The sequence below is a fragment of the Bos grunniens genome, chromosome 29 (genome assembly GCF_055505025.1).
Source record: "Bos grunniens cultivar Pamir isolate PY7600 chromosome 29, Bosgru_T2T1.0, whole genome shotgun sequence".
Taxonomy (NCBI): Eukaryota; Metazoa; Chordata; class Mammalia; order Artiodactyla; family Bovidae; genus Bos; species Bos grunniens.
Genome location: NC_141193.1, coordinates 50,419,036 through 50,441,787, shown reverse-complemented (window position 1 = coordinate 50,441,787; position 22,752 = coordinate 50,419,036). Strand labels below are relative to the sequence as shown.

Sequence of the window (22,752 nt, the reverse complement as noted above, 5' to 3'; positions counted from 1 at the left end):
TGGTTCCTTTGAAAGAATATCTGTATGTGCTCAGTCTGCTGGGGTGTCATTGTTCTTAGGCCCTCTCAGAGCCAAGAAACGTGTGTGTGTGTACACATGCACACATACACACACAGGTATCGTGGTGGACATGAAAATGTACAACTCAGATCCCCCTACAAGGAAGGACTTGTTGCAGAGACAGGCCTTGCCCAAATCTCACCTTTTCAGCCAGCCCTCATCTAATGACTGATTTCAAGACAGGGGATAAAGATTAGTCATTTTGGTCCAAAGGGAGCAGCTCTGAGAGGCCATGTACGCTCCAGAGCTGAGCTGACCAAGACAGTCCTGGGCCAGCATCGCAGTTCAATGTCCCCTTCTGCCCAATCCATCCCCTTCTACATATTTTGACCCCTAATAAATATCCTAACTCCAAACTTCATCTCAGTGTTTATTTCCAGGGAACTCAATCTGCAACACACACACACACACACACACACACACACACACTCCTATTTCTACATTTATGAAAATACAAGTTCATACAGGGCCTGGAGGGAGGTGGTTGATTCATGGTAATATTGGCTCCAGAGAGACTGAGTGGCAGGGGCTCTCAGAATCTCCTTAGCTGCGGTTCACGTTGGTGAAGACTTGGGAGATTCTCACTGGCAGAAGCTGCAGGAGTCCACAGGAGCAGTGAGGCCTTTGTGGGGCCCTCAGTGGTGAAAGGTGCTGGGGTTCTCCTGCTCCCCTTTTCTTCCATGGAGTGAACTCAGGTCCAAGAGGAGTTCCTGAGCTGAAGGATGGAGCGACACACATATTTTACTAGATTGTTTTCATAAAAATCTGAACAGTCCATGCGTGGATCAGCAGCACGTGAGCACCCTGTTTTCCTGATGGTAAAGCACCAACAAGATCAAGCCCTGAGCCCTTGGAGTGGGAGCACTGACTCCAAGGCCCTAGACAACCAGAGAACTAACCTTAGGGAGTATCAAATAGTGAGAACTCACACAAAGGAAACCACTTGAATATAAGACCTGGAATCACCCAACCAGCAGTAGCACCCTATGCAGGATGCCTCATCCAAGCAACAAACAAAACAAAAATACAAACCCAATCATCATTAGGCAGGATTAGCACCTCACTCAGCCTTGCCCATTAGAGGAAAAACAAACAAACAAACAAACAAACAAAAAAAAACTCAGCACAAATCTCAACCTATGCAAAGCTTACACAAACCACTGGACAAACCTTAGGAAGGAAGAAACAAAAAGGAAGAAAGAATTCAGTCTTGAAGCCTGGGAAAAGGAGACTTCAAACACAACAAGTTAAAAAAAAATAACGAAAAGGCAAAGAAATACTACATAAATGAAGGAACAAACTAGAAACACAGATGTCCAAATAAATGAAGAGGAAATAGGCAAAATACCTGAAAAAGAATTCAGAATAATGGTAGTAAAGATGATCAAAAACCTTGAAAACAAAATGGAGAAAATGCAACAATCAATTAACAAAGACCTAGAAGAATTAAAGAATAAACAGAGAGACAAACAATACAATTACTGAAATTAAAAATACTCTAGAAGGAATCAATTGCAAAATATCTGAAGCAGAAGAACAAATCAGTGAGCTGGAAGTTAAGTGGTGGAAATAACTTCTGAAGGGCAGAATAAAGTAAAAAGAATGAAAAGAACTGAGGATAGTCTCTGAGACCTCTGGGACAATAACAAACATACCAACATTTGAATTATAGGGGTCCCAGAAGAAGAAGAGAAAAAGAAAGGGTATGAGAAATTTTTTGAAGTGATTATAGTTGAAAATTTCCCCAACATGGAAAAGGAAATAGTCAATCAAGTCCAAGAGGTGCAAAGATAAACCCAAGGAGAAACATGCCAAGACACATACTAATCAAATTAATAAAGACTAAACACAAAGAAAGAATCTTAAAAGCAGCAAGGGAGAAGCAACAAGTAACATACAAGGGAAACCCCATGCGCTTAACAGCTGATCTTTCAGCAGAAACTCTGCAGGCCAGAAGGGAATGGCAGGATATATTTAAAGTACTGAAAGGGAAGAATCTACAACCAAGATCACTGTACCCAGCAAGGATCTCATTCAAAATTGAGGGAGAAATAAAAAGCTTTTCAGACAAGCAAAAGTTAAGAGAATTCAGTACCATCAAACCAGCTTTACAACAAACGTTAAAGAGATTTATATAGTCAAAAAATACAAGAGAAGAAAAAAGATCTACAAAATCAATGCCAAACAATTAAGAAAATGGCAAGAGGAAAAAAAATCAATAATTAACTTAAATGTAAATGGATTAAATGCTCCAACCAAAAGACACAGACTGGCTGAAGGGATACAAAAACAAGACCCATATATGCTGTCTACAAGAAACCCACTTCAGACCTTAAGACACATATAGACTGAAAGTGAGAGGATGGAAAATATATTCCATGCAAATAAAAAGCAAAAGAAAGCTAGAGTAGAAGAAAAGCTGAAAAAAGAAGAGAAAAAAAAAAAAAAACCCCACAGTTAGTAGAAGGAAAGAAATCATAAAGATCTGAGCAGAAAGAAATGAAAAAGAAATGAAAGAAACAGTAGTAAATATTAATAAAACTAAAAAATGGTTCTTTGAGAAGACAAACAAAATCAACAAGCCTTTAGCCAGACTCATCAAGACAAATAGAGAGAAGAATCAAATCAACAAAATTAGAAATGAAAAAGGAGAAGTTACAACAGAAAAGGCAGAAATACAAAGATTATTACAAACAACTATATGCAATAAAATGGATAACCTGGAAGAAATGGACAGATTCTTAGAAAAGTTCAATCTTCTAAGACTGAACCAGGAAAAAATAGAAATTATGAACAACTCAACAAGCACTGAAATTGAAGCTATGATCAAAAATCTCCCAAAAAACAAAAGACCAGGGCCAGACGGCTTCACATGAGAATTCTATCAAACATTTAGAGAAGAGCTAATGCCTATCCTTCTAAAACTCTTTCAAAAAATTGCAGAGGAAGGAACACTTCCAAATTCATTCTACGAGGCCACCATCACCCTAATACCAAAACCAGACAAAGACAACACACAAAAAAGAAAACTATAGGCCCATATCACTGATGAACACACATGCAAAAATCCTCAACAAAATTTTAGTGAACAAAATTCAGCAACACATCATAAAGCTATATATCATGATCAAGTTGGGTTTATTCCAGGGATGCAAGGATTCTTCAATATACACAAATCAATCAATGTGATACACCATATTAACAAATTGAAAGATAAAAACCATATGATCATCTCAATAGATGCAGAAAAAGCCTTTGACAAAATTCATCACCCTTTTATGATTAAAACTCTTTAAAAAATGGGTATAGAAGGAACCTACCTCAACATAATACAGGCCATATATGATAAGCCTACAGCAAAGATTATTCTCAATGGTGAAAAACTGAAATCTTTTCCCCTAAGATCAGGAACAAGACAAGGGTGTTCACTTTCACCACTGTTATTCAACATAGTTCTGGAAGTCCTAGATACAGCAATCAGACAAGAAAAAGAAATAAAAGGAATCCAGATCAGAAAAGCAGTAAAGCTCTCACTGTTTGCAGATGACATGATACTGTCCATAGAAAACCCTAAAGGTAGTATCAGAAAATTACTAGAGATAATCAGTGAATTTAGCAAAATTGTAGGATACAAAATCAATATACAGAAATCACTTGCATTTCTATATGCTAACAATGAAAAATTAGAGGAATTAAGGAATCAACCCCATTCACCATTGCAACAAAAAGAATGAAATATATAGAAATAAACTTACCTAAGGAGACAAAAGAACTGTACATAGAAAATTATAAGACACTAACAAAAGAAATCAAAGATGACATAAACAGAGAAATATTCCATGTTCTTGGGTAGGAAGAATCAATATTGTGAAAATGACTATACTGGCAAATGCAATCTACAGATTCAATGCACTCCTTATCAAATTACCAATGGCATTTTTTACAGAACTAGAACAAAAAATTTCACAATTCATATGGAAACACAAAAGACCCTGAAGAGCCAAAGCAGTCTTGAGAAAGAAGAGTGGAACTGGAGGAATCAACCTTCCTGACTTCTGATTATACTACAAAGCTATGATCATCAAGACAGTATGGTACTGGCACAAAAAGAGAAACATAGACCAATGAACAATACAGGAAGCCCAGAAATAAACCCATACACATATGGACACCTTACTTTTGATAAAGGAGGCAAGATATAAAATGGGGCAAAGACAGTCTCTTCAATAAATGGTGCTGGGAAAACTGAACAGCTACATGTGAAAGAATGAAATCAGAACACTTCCTAACACCATACACAAAGATAAACTCAAAATGGATTAAAGATCTAAATATAAGACCAGAAATTATAAAACTCTTAGAGGAAAATGTAGGTAGAACACTTGATGACATAAATCAAAGCAAGACCCTCTATGTCCCACCTCCTAGATAAAAATAAAACTAAACAAGTGGGACCTGATTAAACTTAAATACTTTTGCATAGCAAAGGAAACCTTCAGTTCAGTTCAGTTCAGTCACTCAGTCGTGTCCGACTCTTTGCGATCCCATGAATCGCAGCACGCCAGGCCTCCTTGTCCATCACCAACTCCCGGAGTTCACTCAGACTCACGTCCATTGAGTCAGTGGTGCCATCCAGCCATCTCATCCTCTGTCATCCCCTTCTCCTCCTGCCCCCAATCCCTCCCAGCATCAGAGTCTTTTCCAATGAGTCAACTCTTTGCATGAGGTGGCCAAAGTACTGGAGTTTCAGCTTTAGCATCATTCCTTCCAAAGAAATCCCAGGGCTGATCTCCTTCAGAATGGACTGGTTGGATCTCCTTGCAGTCCAAGGGACTCTCAAGAGTCTTCTCCAACATCACAGTCAAAAGCATCAATTCTTCAGCACTCAGCCTTCTTCACAGTCCAACTCTCACATCCATACATGACCACAGGAAAAACCATAGCCTTGACTAGATGGACCTTTGTTGGCAAAATAATGTCTCTGCTTTTCAATATGCTATCTAGGTTGGTCATTACTTTCCTTCCAAGGAGTAAGCGTCTTTTAATTTCATGGCTGCAGTCACCATCTGCAGTGATTTTGGAGCCCAAAAAAATAAAGTCTGACACTGTTTCCACTATTTCCCCATCTATTTCCCATGAAGTGATGGGACCAGATGCCATGATCTTCGTTTTCTGAATGTTGAACTTTAAGCCAACTTTTTCACTCTCCACTTTCACTTTCATCAAGAGGCTTTTTAGTTCCTCTTCACTTTCTGCCATAAGGGTTAGGCAAGGTGAAAAGACAACTCTAAGAATGGGAGAAAAAAATAGCAAATGAAACAACTGACGAAGGATTAATCTCCAAAACACACAACCAGCTCATTTGTATAATATACAAAATATGCAACTCAATACCAGAAAAACAAACAACCCAATCAAAAAATGGAGAAAAGATATAAACAGACATTTCTCCAAAGATGGCTAACAAACACATGAAAAGATGCTCAACATCACTCATTATTAGAGAAATGCAAATCAAAACTACAATGAGATATCACCTCACACAGGTCAGAATGGCCATCATCAAAAAGTCTACAAACAATAAATACTGGAGAGGGTGTGGAGAAAAGGGAAGGCTCTTGCACTGTTGGTGGGGATTAAATTGATACAGCCACTCTGGAAGATGGTATGGATATTCCTTAAAAAGCTAGGTTAAAAATACCATATGACCCAGTAAATCCACTTCTGGGAATATACCCTGAGGAAAACCAAATTGAAAAAGACACATGTATCCCATTGTTCATTGCAGCACTATTTACAATAGCTCGAACATGGAAGCAACCTAGGTGTCCATCAACAGATGAATGGATAATGAAGTTGTGGTACATATACACAATGGAATATTACTCAGCCATAAAAGGAACACATTTGAGTCAGTTCTAATGAAGTGGATGAACCTAGAACCTATTATACAGAGTGAAGTGAGTCAGAAAAAGAAAGATAAATATTGTATTCTAATGCATATATACGGAATCTACAAAAATGGTACTGAAGAATTTATTTACAGGACAGCAAAGGAGAAACATGGAGAACAGACTTATGGACATGGGGAGAGGGGAAGAGAGGGTGAGACATACGGAAAGTAACATGGAAACTTACATTACCACATGTAAAATAGATAGCCAACGGGAATTTGCTGTATGGCTCAGGAAACTCAAATAAGGGCTCTGTATCAACCTCGACGGGTGGGATGGGGAGGGAGAGGGGAGGAAGCTTCAAAAGGGAGGGGATATATGTATACCTATGGCTGATTCAAGTTGAGGTTTGACAAAAGACAAAGAAAAAAATTGCAAGTTCAGACCAATATTTCCAATTCCAACCAATCACCATGGGTTTACCCCAGTCTCCCTTCCCCCATCATTGTCGTCAATATATTCATTTATTTTCTGTATCCCTCTGTATTTAGGCAATCTCCTAACTGGGCAGGGTGTCTCTTCATCCCCAATCCCACAAGCCTGACCACACTGGTCCTGATGACCTGTCTGGCTGTAGTTAGCTGAGTCTGCAGCAATGAATAAGGATGCAATTCATTGCATAAAACAGGGTTATAAAACTTCATATAAAAATACATTTTATTTGATTTAAAAGTGCATTTAAACTGTATATGATACTTATTTCCTTTTTAGTGGTGACTGTGGTCTATTAAAAATGAAATTCCTTATTAGAATTTCTGGCACATATGATAGGAGAGAAATGTCAAGAGAAGGCCCTAATTTTAGGAAATTGCTCAGTAAAAACAGCAATCATATCCTACTGAGCATTTGCAGAGGTGGTTGGGTTTGAAATGGCTTCTCTAGGATGTACTGGATTTCAATAAATGGATCAGAGAAACAGAAGATAGGACATGTTGCCAAAGAAGAAGCAGAATGAGTAAAATCAAGAAGTACCTGGGGGAAGTGAGTAGGTCAATTTGGCAGAAGAAAAAATTCATGAAGGCAGATTGAGGAACAAAAACATGTAAAGTTAGCCTGTGGAGAGGATCCTGGTGGTGGTTCAGATTTATTTTGTAGGCAATAGAGAGATACCATTCATCCTTTGAGTGTCATGATAAAGATGAGTCTAGCAGCAATGGTCAAGATGCATTGATGGGAGAGAGAGAGTTAGGCCACTCTTGCAGTGGTTTTAGTCTTAACAATAAAGGCACTGGTGGGCTGGTGGGTCAGTCAAGGTTTAATCTGGAAAGCAGAGCTACTCTGAGTATATGGAATAAGGATTTGTTGTAGATAAAGACCTTAACCATCATGAGAGAAGCCATGGAAGTAAGGGTCCAACAAGGGGAGTTGGAACATTCAGGATAAGTCACTAACTAGTCCACCTGAAGCACTGGCATGGGTGGAAAGCTGGAGCTTCAGCTTGGAGGATAGGTGTGTATAGCCTCCAGGGCGGGACCTCAAAGGAGAGGTGGCAGACAACTCTGTGGGAAGTTGTCACTTCTGCATGGCTACTCTTTCTCTGATCTGCAGCCATGTATTTGGTAGTGAGCCTGGGCTACTGTTAGTCATCAGAGCCAACAATTGGGAATGAAAGCTAATCATCTAGTAGGCGAGAGCAAGACAGTCCAGATAAGAAAGAACACCCCTCTTCCTCTGCATCTATCTGTCTCTACTTCTCATCATGATGACCTTCAGAGAGCAATGGCTGCGAATTCACTCCACCTTCCAAGACTTGCACAGATTCTTTGATTATTCTATGTCCCCTGGGAAGTAGAAGCCAAAATGGAGTTAATGATGCAAGAGACTTTTAAGGGAACCATCTCTGCAGGAAACTGGAGAGTCAGGGTAGGAGGGAGGCGAAAGAGCCATCAGACCATGAAGCATATCTGGTCCTGGGTGAAAGAGAGAAGGGAGAAATGATGGTTGGATGGATCAGCATAGTTCTAAGAGACTTTGGCAAAACCATGGGATTCCTTAAGCAAAATCAGAGGCATGTCCATCAGAGGAACCTTCCCTCTCATAGATATGAGCTGCTTTAGTATCCCTGCCACACTCAGTCACTGTTTGAGGGTGGCCCATGGGAAGTGAAGCCTGGGTGCTTACGTGGTGATGGATTTTAGAATCCAGCATCTGACACCAGTCAGTTGCACTCCCTGTAGCTGGAAATCCAAGAATCTTCTCATAGCCACCACATTCTTCTCTTGATCAAGTCTTCAGTTCAGTCGCTCAGTCGTGTCTGACTCTTTGCAACCCCATGAACCACAGCATGCCAGGCCTCCCTGTCCATCACCAGCTCCCGGAGTTCACCCAAACTCACGTGCATCAAGTTGGTGATGCCATCCAGTCATCTCATCCTCTGTCGTCCCCTTCTCCTCCTGCCCACAATCCCTGCTAGCATCAGGGTCTTTTCCAATGAGTCAACCTGAAACCATATAGGGAAAATACTAAGTTCTAGCCTAACTAAGGCAGTGGCACCCCGCTCCAGTACTCTTGCCTGGAAAATCCCATGGACGGAGGGCCTGGTGGGCTGTAGTCCATGGGGTCGCTAAGAGTCAGACACGACTGAGCGACTTCACTTTCACTTTTCACTTTCATGCATTGGAGAAGGAAATGGCAACCCACTCCAGTGTTCTTGCCTGGAGAATCCCAGGGATGGGGGAGCCTCGTGGGCTGCCGTCTATGGGGTCGCACAGAGTCAGACATGACTGAAGCGACTTAGCAGTAGCCTAACTAAATTAGCCACAATTGGTAACAGTAGGGATAAGCAGAGGACTTGGGAAATGCCTCAAGAAGGCAGACAAGGACAGGGGTTGGTGACTGGCTGGATGAAGGGGCCAAGCAGAAGAGGATCAAAATGTGTCTTGTCTAGGCTGCTGGGTATCTTTAAGAGAAAGAGAAAAGAAAGTTCAAAGAAAGAGCTGGTCTGAAGGAAAGCCAGCAAATCTAGTTTTAGATGAATGAGAGATCCTGGAAGGATATGCAGGGAGAGCTTTCTAACAAGCAGCTGGAAACACTTCACTAGTTCTTGGGCAGAAGCACAGAGAGAAAGATTTGATGGTCATGCACCAAGGAGATCAAACCAGTCAGTCCTAAAGGAAATTAACCCTGAATATTCATTGGAAGGACTGATGCTGCAGATGAAACTCCAATACTTTGGCCACCTGATGCAAAGAGTTGACTCACTGGAAAAGACTCTGATGCTGGGAAAGATTGAGGGCAGGAGGAGACGGGGGCGACAGAGGACAAGATGGTTGGATGGGATCACTGACTCAATGGACATGAGTTTGAGCAAACTCTGGGAGATAGTGAAGGACAGGGAAGCCTAGAATGCTGCAGTCCACGGGGCCACATAGAATCAGACACAACTGAGTGACTGAGCAACAACAGCAACAACAAGGATTTGTGGAAGGCATGAGAATAGGTGGATTCTAGAGAGTGGAGAAAGAAGAGAGGACTAAATCCAGGCTTTTACCCACATCTAGGGAGACTCTGAGACCAAAGGGACATAAAGATCATTCTGAGATAGAAAGAAACTGGGAACCAAGATCACAGATGGCAATAAGGGCCAGATGAAGTAGAGTCTCAAGGAGGAAATGATCTTGGGTGGCCTTGGTTGAAGCGGCTTGAAACAGGGCTTTGCTTCCTGGAAGAGGTTGAGGTTGGGTTGCAATAGTGAGAGCACCAAATTCTAGCCCCTAGACCAGTGGTTGTAATCTTTGAAGTCTCACCCATGCAGTGGATGTGCTACCTGGGACCTTTTCCCAACTGGGACTCCAGATGTGCTGTGACATGGGACTTACCAGGGCTGATTAAGTCTGATATTGATTCAAACCTAATTTGCCTTGCCTTGGACACTGAAAAAAAGATCTTAATGACCCAGATAACCACGATGGTATGATCACTCAGAGCCAGACATCTTGGAGTGCAAAGCCAAATGGGCCTTAGGAAGCATCATTATGAACAAAGCTAGTGGAGGTGATAGAATTCCAGTTGACCTATTTCAAATCCTAAAAGATGATGCTGTGAAAGTGCTGTACTCAATATGCCAGCAAATTTGGAAAACTCAAAAGTGGCCACAGGACTGGAAAAGATCAGTTTTCATTCCAATCCCAAAGAAAGGCAATGCCAAAGAATGTTCAAACTACCCCACAATTGCACTCATCTCACACACCAGCAAAGTAATGCACAAAATCTTCCAAGCCAGGCTTCAACAGTACATGAACCATGAATTTCCAGATGTTCAAGCTGGATTTCGAAACGGCAGAGGAATCAGAGATTAAACTGCCAACATCTATTGGATTATCAAAAAAGTAACAGAGTTCCAGAAAAACATCTACTTCTGATTTATTGACTACGCCAAAGACTTTGACTGTGTGGATCACAACAAACTGTGGAAGATTCTCAAAGAGATGGAAATACCAGACCATCTGACCTGCCTCCTAAGAAATCTGTATGCAGGTCAAGAGGCAACAGTTAGAACTGGACGTGGAGGAGTGGACTGGTTCCAAATTGGGAAAGGAGTACGTCAAGGCTGTATCTTGCCACCCTACTTATTTAACTTATATGCAGAGTACATCATGCAGAATGCTGGGCTGGAAGAAGCACAAGCTGGAATCAAGATTTTTAGGAGAAGTATCAATAACCTCAGATATGCAGATGATACCACCCTTATGGCAGGAAGTGAAGAAAAACTAAAGAGCCTCTTGATGAAAGAGGAAAGTGAAAAAGTTTGCTTAAAACTCAACATTCAGAAAACTAAGATCATGGCATCTGGTCCCATCACTTCATGGCAAGTAGATGGGGAAACATGGAAGCAATGACAGACTTTATTTTCTTGGGCTCCAAAATCACTGCAGATGGTCACTGCAGCCATGAAATTAAAAGATGCTTGCTCTTTGAAAGAAAAGCTATGACCAACCTAGACAGCATATTACAAAGCAGAGACATTACTTTGCTAACAAAGGTCCATCTAGTCAAAGCTAGTTTTTCCAGTAGCCATGTATGGATGTGAGAGTTGGACCATAAAGAAAGCTGAGCACTGAAGAATTGATGCTTTTGAACTGTGTTGTTGGAGAAGACTCTTGAGAGTCCCTTGGACTGCGAGGAGATCCAACCAGTCCATTCTAAAGGAGATCGGTCCTGGGTGTTCATTGGAAGGACTGTTGCTGAGGCTGAAACTCCAATACTTTGGCCACCTCATGTGAAGAGTTGACTCATTGGAAAAGACTCTGATGCTGGGAGGGACTGGGGGCAGGAGGAGAAGGGGGTGACAGAGGATGAGATGGTTGGACTCGAGGGACATGAGTTTGAGTCAGCTCTGGGAGTTGCTGATGGACAGGAAGCCTTGTGCTGCGGCCTTGTGTGCTGCAGTCCATGGAGTTGCAAAGAGTCAGACACGACTGAGTGCGTAAACTGAACTGAGACCAGTGGTCAGTGACAAGGTCCTGCTCTTCAGCTTTGCAAACAAAGAATTCCCATGAAAAGGGAAAGTAGTGAAACAAGTAAAGTGTCTTATTAGGAGGAAAAAAAAAGAGTACAGTACACGTTGATAGCCACACAGGCGAACTCAGAGAGAGAGAGAGAGTTGGGCCCTCGTGTTAGTTTGAATCACTTTTATGGGGCATTTCGTTTGAGTTTCCTATAGCCAATCATTTTGATTTGCCTGGTTCTGAGTCCATATTTGCTATGTCTCAGGATCCTCCTATGTGTGCACATGTATCTCTTAGCCAAAATGGATTCTACTGAAAAGGCCTGCGGGTAGTTAGCATCACTTACTATGGGATGGCACCCCTCTTCCCATTTTGATCTTGAAGGAGGTTTTCTGCACATGCTTAGTCCAAGGGGTCCTCTTTCCTCAGAAACACCAGCCATACGGTAGATCCAGAGACACTAGGAGATTGAGGACACAGCACACCTGCTGTTAAATTTGGGATTAAAAGCCCATTTGAGTTTTTGCATAGTGTAATTTCCAAGGAGAGGCAGAGGTGAACACAGTTCTTTGGACATGAAGAAAGGAAGTGTTAGTCACTTAGTTGTGTCTGACTCTTGGTGACCTGATGGACTGTGTAGCCCCCCAGGCTCCTCTGTCTGTGGGGTTTCCCAGGCCGGAACACTGGAGTAGGGAGCCATTCCTGTCTCTAGGGGATCTTCCCAACCCAGGGATCAGACCCAGATCTCCTGCATTGCAGGTAGGTTCTTTACCACTGAGCCACCAGGGAAGCCCTGAGGAAATGAGCAGCAGGTTAAAAAAGTGGTGGCTGCAGGAGTAGGCTAGTGGAGCCGTCTGTCCACATGGAGAACCATGGAGGGTTCTCAGGTGAGGGCAGATTTGAGCAGGATTGTGTGCAGAAAGGGAGGAGCCGATAGAAAAAAAGAGAGGCTGGTAGTGTTACAAAGGACAATACCCTGAAAGGGCCTGGAAAGGTGGAACCAAGAGCTCAGCAGAAGGAGGGGTTGCTGTCAGAAGGAAGACACATGGACTTCTTTCACAGATACACCTCCTCCCCTGCCCCCAGCGGAGGTAATCCTGACCTCTTCTGTAGATGTCCTCCCTAATATCCTGAGAGTAATTAGCTCCATGCATTTTATTACAAACAGCACCTCATAAGCCAATCATACTTTCACAAATTAAAAATATAAGTCTCTTGGCTTTTTAACACAGCTTTTGCTTATTAAAACTAACTTCATGGAGCAATTAACAAATAGAAATATCTTGCAACTCACTAGAGAAGAATCATCCATAGATGTCAGAATTCTGGCATTTTATTCCTACATTAAATCTAAGGACATGGGGGTTTGTTAAAGTGCCTTTTTATTTGGAGATTTGTGGAGTTAGCATCTTCTGGCTGTCTTCAGCAAGATAATTTAGGTAAGAAAGTTTGTGCATATCTTTTAGCGCAGGTGACAACTTCCAATGAAGGATTTTACAGAGAGCAGAACACGGGCATTAATAACACAATGTCCTCACCAGTCACACATATTTCTTTTTTATAACAAGCATCTTGTTTGGTAATGCCAGGACAGCAGAGTGAAGATCCTGCCACATTGAAATTCATGAAGTCCATTCCACTTTATGAAATGCACACATAAAGACTTTGTGCTCAACTCTTTCTAAATTGCTGTATCTATCCTTATGACTTAGGGATTTGTGAAATACTCTCCTGATAATAATACTTTAAAATGCATCTCCCCTGCAGTATACCCATTATGTCGATTGAACTACATAAGAGATTCTTAAAATACAGACTGTCTTATTTGTATAAGGATCATTATCTGGGGAGGATGCCATGCTTGGGAGTAGGGGGAAGAACTAATGGCTGTATTAGAGGTCTGACTGGGGCTCAGCATCTTTGGAAGAGCAGCTGGACATCCATGCTGTCAAAGTACATGAGGCAAATCAAAAGACTAGAATTCATTTCCTTTTGTAAGATGAAAGGGAACGATGAAGAAAGTGTGCACTCACCATCGCTCTGGTTCAATCCTTTTCTGTAGGCCGCTCTGCCAAGCCTGGCTTATTGAGACTATCTAGGGAGAAGAATTGTCTGATTTATGGAATGTTTTCAAAGAAATTCACTTTTTATACTCCTAAACGCAAATAATCACTCAATAATAGCTCAGACTGGGTCCACATTTTCCCATGTGGGTGTCCTGACGAGCTGACAACGATTTGTAGTTAGCCTAGTGACTGTTGTGCAATATGTTGATGCTTCTCAAGGGCTGTCTTTAAGCACGCTTTTTACTCTCAGTATTCTTCCTGAAACTTTGTTTATTCTAGTAAGTAAACTTTTAGGAATAAGCTTTAGTCATGTCTCTGTTCCATGAATTAAAATTTAGTGGGGCCTCAAGTGAAGTGAAGTGAAGTGAAGTCGCTCAGTCGTGTCCAACTCTTTGCGACCCCATGGACTGTAGCCTACTACGCTCCTTTGTCCATGGGATTTTCCAGGCAAGAGTACTGGAGTGGGTTGCCATTTCCTTCTCCAGAGGATCTTCCCAACCCAGGGATCACAAGGAGGATTTATTTGTGTGTGTGTATGTGTGTGCACATTTGTATGTATGTTTTTAGCCATTTTATTTTTAACTCAGGAAGGAGAAAAAGAAAACAGCAAGTTATCACCAAGTTATAGGCCACAGTGTCATATAAGCTCTGAGCATAGTGATTAGAACATGATCTCAAGGGAGGTGAATTGGTTTTTTTGAATGTATGCTGTGCTCCAGACCATGAATTAGGTGATTTTGTGTTAGAATCCAGGATTTAGAAATCTCGACATACTGCATGCATGGTCACTATGCTAATTGCAAATCACTGTGGGTTCCAGTCACGACACCCACCTGGGAAAAGAGATTCTTGTAATCTAGTATTCTAATCATCTAATATCAAAATATGCTCCCTGAAAAGACACAGAAAAGCTTGAGATTAGGCCCTGGGACAGAGAGTAATCAGGAGGCAATTAAGTGGCAGCCTTGACTCACTGAAAAAAGCAGACGACCTAGAATAAAGACAAAGAAGGAAAAAAAACCAAAACCAGTGTCCCTCAAGATAAAAACAGTAACAAAAAAACCCTGAAGCAAAATCAAATACAGAGCGAGTAAAACAGATAGACTCAAATCAGCAGACTTAAGCTCACACGCTTTTCATAAGAGTCCAGCTTCATGATTCTTCACTAAGAATCAATATAGTCTTTTTCTAAGTTTTTTATTGTAGTAAAATTTACATAACATGAAACATACTATTTAGCCATATTTAACTGTATGGTTCCATGGCACTAAGTACATTGACATTGTTGTACAATTTTTATCATCATCCATCTCCTGAATTTTCATCACCTTCCTAAACTGAAACTCTGTCTCCCTTAAACATTAACTTCCTATTTTCCGTCCCCACCCCTCCCACCCACCCAGCCCTGGGCCTCTACCAATGTACTTTCTGACTCTCAGTTTGACTGTTTAGGTACCTCATGCAAGTGGACTCAAACAGTATTTGTCTGCATATTGTGCTTCCCTGGTGGCTCAGTGGTGAAGAATTTGCCCTCTATGCAGGAGCCACAGGAGCCGCAGGTTCGATCCCTGTGTTGGGAAGATTCCCTGGAGAAGGGCATGGCAACCCACTCCAGTATTCTTGCTTGGAGAATCCCATGGTCAGAGGAGCCTGGTGGGCTACGGTTTATGGGTTGCAAAGAGTTGGACGTGACTGAAGTGACTGAGCAACGTATATTGGAATGCATTTTTAGGGTTAATTTAATGTATGTCCTACAAACAGTCTTGTGCCTTCCTTTTCTATCCCCTGCGCTGTATAGGTTCTCACTAGCTATTTTATACACGGCAGTGTATATACATCAATCCCAATCTCGCGATTTATCCCACCCCCTTTCCCTTCTTGGTGTCCATACGTTTGTTGTACACATCTGTGTCTCTATTTCTGCTTTGCAAATAGGTTCATCTGTACTATTTTTCTCTATTCTTATATTGGACACAATTTTAACTCACTTCAATGAGTGGTTTCTGGTTTCTTAGCCAATTAAAGATTAGCAGCAACCTGTTCCATTAAGGTGCTGGTAGTATCACCTGTAATTCTAATAGAAGGAGCAGCTATAGCCCACTATGTCTAGCAGATGTCCAAACTCAACATCTGCCACTCCAGGGTCTCTGACATAGAGGGTGAAGTGCTTCAATAATCCCTACATATACTTCTGTATTATAGCACAGAGAAATATGACTCTGAGTCATCAAGCAAAGAAGGGTTTATGTCCACTGAACTCATGTTAAGGTGGGAAAGATATCCAAAATATCAAAATATTTTGGAGTATAGTTTCTAATGCATTTAAATTTTATTTTTTTAAAAATTTTATTGTAATATAGTTGATTTACAATGTTGTGTTAGCTTTAAGTGTACAGCAAAGTGACTCAGTTCCACATTTATATATTCTACTTTACATTCATTTCCATTATAGGTTATCACAAGATATTGAGAATAGTTCTCAGTGCTATACAGTAGGTCCTTGTTTATTTTATATACAGTAACGTGTATATGTTAATCCTAAACTCCCAATTTATCCCTCCCCCACTGTAAATTTTATTGATAAGGGATATTTAATTCATGACAGAGATAGAAAAACACTAGTTTTTCTTTTATTTCATTCTTTTCCTCAGTCATTTACTTACTCATAATTTTTATCCATTCAACAAAATTTGATGTGGCTGAGATATGTCTATATTAAGACATTAAGGAAGTACTGTGTTTTCAGGTGGTCTGATTTCCAGTTGATTTTTTTCTTTATGGCCACATATAGCTGGGTAATGAGTTGTTTAACGGATTCCCTGTTGGACATGCAGATTACTTATAGTATCTTCTGCTACAACAGAACTGCCTCATTTCTCCAGCCTGTTCCCTGAGAGGGGCTGACCAGTGCCCGGTGGCTGAGCCGTGCCCTGCCCACTGCCCTCCCGTCTTCCCTGCTCTCCAGGTCGCCGCTCTGACCCATGTGCTTGGACGCTCCCCCCCCCCCCCTCCAGGGCCTTGGCCTGATCAAGCGTGGCCCTGCACCTTCCTCCTGTTTAGACATCTCTCCTCTTGGATTGGGACATGCTTCCAGTGCAAACCCCCATCTCCTCTTGAGGACTCCCCTGAATCCCCAGGTAAGGGGTCGGGGGCTCTCTGTGTATCCTATGTCCCTTGGCCAAACAAGAACCTCTTTTGTTGGGTTCTCCCTGGCCTCCCGCTGGGGTGAGAGTCTCCTTCCCAGCACAGGGCCTCGATCTTGCTGCTTTCTCAGGAAACACCAGGGGAATGAGCCCCTTGGGGTGGCATCAGGGGTCCCCATCCTCATGGAGGGGTAAAGTGTACCTGAACACCCAGAAGGTCCCAGGCAGGGTGGGAGAGCTGGAGTGGGGTTCAGAAACCAGGGGAAGACAGGATCATAGCTGGCCAAGAGGAAAGAGGGGGCAGTGATCACTGGTGGGAAATTGAGGGGATTCCTGGGGAGACAGAGAGGCGGGGGAAGGTATGGCAGGCTGTGAGCTGAGGAGTTTAAAGGCAGGGAAATGGAAGATGGGGCGGGGCCTGGCCCTGAGGGCTGGAGCTTAGGGAAGAGCCTCAACCAGCCCGCCTCGCTGGGTGCAGGCAGGGCTTCAGGACTGGGGGTCTGAGGGCGTGGGATTTGCTACTCAAGCACCTGAGAACGCTGTATGAAAGAGGGCAGGTGGCAGCTTACTCTAAGTGCCTCAGTCTGCCTGTTTGTGGGGTTGGAGAACCCTCCCTGGCTTGGAGAAGGTGACCCAAGCCTTGCAGTCTACTGCCTGCTTGAAGCTGGCACGGCTTGTTTGGCTCTGCCTGGTCCGGGTTCTCAGGGGGCTGGCTCCCCTGCTCCCCCTCACAGTCCTGGGATAGAGACCGACGCACACGCTCTAGGAAGGCTCTGATGGGGGCCTCCCCAAGTTGTCCTACTCGAGAACCATCTGGGAACTCAGAAAAAATTTCTGGTGCCAGAGGCCCCCCCAGCCTTGGTGACGGGGAATCCCTGGGGCTGGGGGCTGGGTGTGGGGCCTTTGAGGTTCCCCAGCAATTCCACTGTGAGGCTGAGTTGAGACCCCCCCTACCCCGCAAGCTGCACTGGGCAATGCTGACCACACAGCAGAGGAACCAGGCCTTTCCTCTTTTGCAGTGCTGGCCACGGGCCAGCCTGACACTGCATGTGACTGCCACCTGGAGTGGCCTGGGCGCCTAGAATGGGCAGCAGGTAGATTCACCTCAAAGCTATCCCCTCCTCTCTCCCCGTCCCACTGTAGAGGACATCTTTGTTGATCACGTCTGTCCTGGGCAGACTGGCTGACCAGCTCTACTAGTCCTGCGATCACGCTGCCTGGGCTGTCAACGCCACAGTCCTCTATGTGGAATCCGCTGGCTGGCGGACACTGAGCACAGCCCTCTGCCTCTCTCTGCCACAAGTGACATCGCCCCCACCTGGAGGCTGAAAGGGAGCACCTGAAATCCGGGGCGGATGGGCGATAGGCGGGAGGCCCAGGGGTCTTAACCTCTCTGCTTTTCTTCCTCCTGTCACCGCTTCACTGCCTCCGTCCCCAGTGCTGCTGGAACAGTTGAAAGAACGGATGAACAAACAGAGTTCCTCAAAGCTGGTGGCTTTAAGCAACACAAGTCGATCATCTTCAAGTTCTGGAGCTCAGAAGTCCAAAATGAGTCTCCCTGGGCTAACACCAAGGGGTGGGCAGCGCTATGCTCCTCCCATAGGCTGCAGGGGAGGATCTGTTCCCCGCCTTTCCAGCCCCTCAAGGCGTTCCTCCGCTTGTGGCCTCTTCCTCGTCTTGGAAGCACATCCCTGCAGCCTCTGCTTCTGTCGTGACAACTCCTTCTCTGCCTCTGAGCCTCCCCTGCCTCCTTCCTGTGAGGATCCTCAATTAAACCCCATCTGTAAAGGCCTTTTTGCCCTAGTAAGGGAGCACACATCCTGGGGATTAGGATGCGGACATCTTCAGGGAGGGTGACTGTGTTCCTAGACCCAGGAAGAGGAAGTAACTTGAGGTCCTGGGCAGAGGTGGTTGGTGTGGCTGCCTTTCCCCAGGTCCCTGCGTCCTGCTTGCGCTGTCATCAGCAAACATCCTCAGATAAAACAGCCAGGAGTTTCCATTGGCTCAGGGCTTCCAAAAACCACAAGGTTTCTAAAACTTTCAAACAGTGGTTTCCTCCCCTCTGCAAATTTTCGGTGTGGCTTTGTTCAGCGTGCCCTGACCCAGAAAGCATGGGAGAAGCAGGGCCTCCGCGCCCATGTTTCCTGGTGGCAAAAGAGTCTCAGATCCCTGAAGGAGGGCGGGTTCTGATTGATCTTAAACTACACAGATCTAGCAACCTTTAGGATCCAAATGCGACCTGGGGAAATGTTTCCTGGATGAAAGGGAAATGAAGAGCTATGAGGGAGCCATAAGAGCCAAATCACAGCCCAAAGCATTTCCTTTGGGGAAAGTTTAATTGTAAGTAAATGAATGCTCTGTCATTAGCACAGATCTTGTGTACATAAACAGAGAAAAACCATTTGGGGCAATGTTATAGATTTAAAAGAATAAAAGGGAAAAGGAACAGAGGAGAAACAAAGAAAGAAAAGGAAGAAAACACTAAAACAGGAGGAGGAGGCCTGTTTCAGAGCATCAAGCTACCTCTCAGCTCAGGGTAAACTCTTTGGCTGCACCAAAATAATGTACCAACCCAAGAGATACAGAAAACCAGTCTGAACCATGTTCTAAGGCAAAGCTTACTCTGCTTGAAAACTCTCTTTCAAAGTTGGGTTTCGTTTATGCGTACAGTTGTGTTCAGCTAATATCTCAGACATTTATTTAGCCTTAAAATATTGTAGGGTTATTCAATCTACGCACTCTATTAAAACTATCCCTTACCAATTAGTTCCAAAAATATTTGGAGAGACACACATACGCCAACATTTGTATTACTTTTAAATAATCCTAATCAAGTGTACCACTTCTTTGTGATCACTGTCTTTTTGATCTCTGGCAGCCTTGGTCAGCAGTGACTTGAAGCAGAATTTTGATTCCCAGCCAGAGACTGAGGGCGGGTCATGGCAGTGAAAGCTCCAAATCCTAGCCCCTAGATCGGTGGTCAGTGACAAGGCCTGGCACTTCATCTTTGCAGAAAAAGAATTCCTACAAAGACAAAAAGTAGTGAAACAAGTACAGTATTTATGAGGAGGAAAAAGAGTATAGTACGTGTGGGTAGACACACAGGCTGACTCAGACAGAGACAGTTGTGCCCTTGTGGTACTTTAAATCACTTAAATGGGGCATTTTTTCCAGGTTTCCTTTGGCCAGTCATTTTGATTTGCCTGGTTCTGAGTCCATATTTGGTATGTCTCAGGCTCCTCCCATGTGTGCAAATGCATCTCTTAGCCAACATGGGGTATAGCGAAGAGGCCTGTGGGTAGTTAGCTGCACTTCCATGAGGTGATGCCCCCTCCCCCCCACTTTTTTTACAGGTTTAATGGGTTTAATAAGTTTACGTCTTCAGTTCCTATTTGCAGCACCCAATATTCCTTTGAAACACCAGACAGACCCAGCAGTGGCCAGCAGTCAAGTTCAGACAGCCAGAGTTTAAAAGTTCAGCTTCTCTGATTCTGTGCTGCAGTGGCACTTGTTGGAAATTGGCACCTCCCTATCTCTGGGGGAAATTTAAATGTAGATGCCTGTAAAGGGAGTGACCAGGAGCAGGGGAGCCTCCGTCCCTCCCGCATCCAACATGTGTGCTTCACAGAAAAATAATAATAATAGGTCCACAAAATACAACAGCTAGAATTACAAAAGTCCATTCATCCAAGGGCAGCAAGAAGGTGGTGGGGGGCAGGCAGAGGAAGTGGGAGGGGAAAAGGTGCAGGGAGAAAGGGGATTCAGGTCAGTCCAGGCATGGGGCTGGCAAACGCTAGAAAAGAGCTGTAGAAAAACCTGCGGTCTTTTCAGACTCACTGGTGTTTAAAATCCATACTGGTGTCAGGAAGATTCTGCCTTACATGCACCAGAGACAAAAATCCGGATTCCTCAGAGAGAAGGGACTGCGGACAGGGCTCTTGACAGGCAGGCCCTGCCTCCCCTGGGAGGGGTGGAGGGGAGCCAGCGGCTTCCAGCCCAGCCAGCCCCTCTGGGTGGCGGGCGACCCCTCCGCGGCCTGCAGCAGCCTTCAGTTTGACAGGAGCTGGTGCGGAGAGGGGGACTTTTTCCGCAGAAGTGGAGCTCCTTAGGGCCGCTCGCAGGTAGACCAGCTTGTGGAAGAGGCTATTGCTTAAGAAAACCACCAAGGAGAAGAGGCGCACCTGGAAAAGCTATGCTTTGCCGGGGTCTTTGCTTCACTGGCGCTGATGATGAATAGAGGAAAAAGGAGAGAGAAGAGGATCCACTGAGAACGCAGGAGGACCGCCTTGTGAGGAAAGCCAGGCAAACCAATCCAAAGTGGCAAGGCCAGTTCCTTTCTATGTCTGACAGCCGTGGGCGCATTTCGATTCCTGAAGGAGGAAGAGGGCCTCAAGCAAGAGGTTGAAGAGCGTGTCAGCGACGCCAGGGAACGGGGGAGGCCTCCTCACAGATAGCTCTAGTGCCAGGTCAGCTATGTCCTGAAAGCAAATCGCACCGAGGACTTTGCTGAGCACAGAGACGGGGAGCATCCAGACAGCACTGAAAACTGACGTGAGGAAGAATCCCAGTCACCAGCAGACATCCCCGGGTAGTGACAGATCACCAATCTGGATCACCCAGATCACCAGTCTGGGCCGTTACTGACTGAGGACAGGAATAAACACTGGATAAAACAAGAGGAGCCGGAACCAGACACAGACCACCCTTCCAAGCGCAGCACCGAAAATCTCTGCTAACAGCCCGGTGGCTCACCCCTACTGCTTCCCCTCTAGCTCTGGGCTCTCCTCTGAGCCAGGACACCTCTTGCCCTTCTCCGAAGCCTTCTCTCTTTTGCTGAATTCGAGCATTCAGCTTTGAGAGGACACAGATTCCCCAGATGGCGTCTTTGATTCCCCTGGTAAGGTCCTGCGGAAAGGTTTGACCCTGTCCGCCATCTCGTTACCGCCCAAACTCTCAACAACACGTGGGAGAGAGCAGTATCCCCAGACGTTCCATCGGAAGGACCGCGCAGCTTCGCTGCACGGCTCCGGCAGAGCGCCCGCCGCGGGTCGCCTCTCTGAGGCCTCCGCGCCTGTGCCCGTCTGACCTCCAGTGTCGCAGGGAGGTCTCCTGACTGAGGATGAGAAAGTGTGGTTTCCTGTCCTCTGTCTGTGCAGGGCGCAGCCTCCGCTCCCAACCGTCCTGCTATTTTCTTCTTGGAGTATCTTCTTTTCCTAAACAACTAGAAGCCAGAGACATCAAATCTTCCACACACAGCCAAAGTAAGTGTCACAAAACTGATTCAATAAAACTGTGAAATGGGCTCACTTGATTCTCTTTGCTTTCATGACTTGCCTTTCTTGTAACATCTTTTAATTTCCTCATTTATCTTCATTATTAATTTCCTCATTTATTTATTGAGCACTTACTATCTGCTGGTATTAAAACATCTTAGAAAATACTAAGAATAATTTTTTTGACTTATTTTAGGCTGTGCTTTCCTCACTGCTGCACGAGCTTTTCTCCAGTTGCAGCATGCGGGCTTCTCACTGCAGTGGCTTCTCTTGCTGTGGAACGCGGGCTGCAGGTGCACAGGCTGCTGTAGTTGCAACTTGCACTTTCCAGGGCACAAGGGCTTCAGTAGTTGTGGCTCCCCGGCTCTGGAGCACAGGCTCAGGAGTTTGGCCGCTTGGGCTTAGTTGCTCCGAGGCATGTGGGATCTTCCTGGATCCGGGATTGAACCTGTGTCTCCTATATTGGCAGGTGGATTCTTCACCCCCAAAGCCACCAGGGAAGCCCCAAAAATATTTTGATATAATTTGTTTGTTTATTTCATTAGTTGTTTAAAGTTTAGTTTAGTTGCTCAGTCGTGTCGGACTCTTTGTGACCCCATGGACTGTAGCCTACCAGGCTCCTCTGTCCGTGGGATTGTCCCAGCAAGAGTACTGGATTGGGTGGCCATTTCCTTCTCCAGAGGATCTTCCCAACCCAGGGATCGAACACGGGTCTCCCACATTGTAGGCAGACGCTTTACCATCTGAGCCACCAGGGAAGTCCTATCATTACTTGTTAATTTACTTACAAATGAATATCTATCCATTCT

The 22,752-nt window shown here is 44.2% G+C and overlaps 1 pseudogene; it reads right to left on the bottom strand.

Annotated features, from left to right (window-relative positions):
* Positions 1-603: 603 nt before the first annotated feature.
* On the bottom strand, positions 604-22,186 carry LOC147342643 (etoposide-induced protein 2.4 homolog pseudogene; annotated as a pseudogene).
* Between the last annotated feature and the right edge of the window lie 566 nt (positions 22,187-22,752).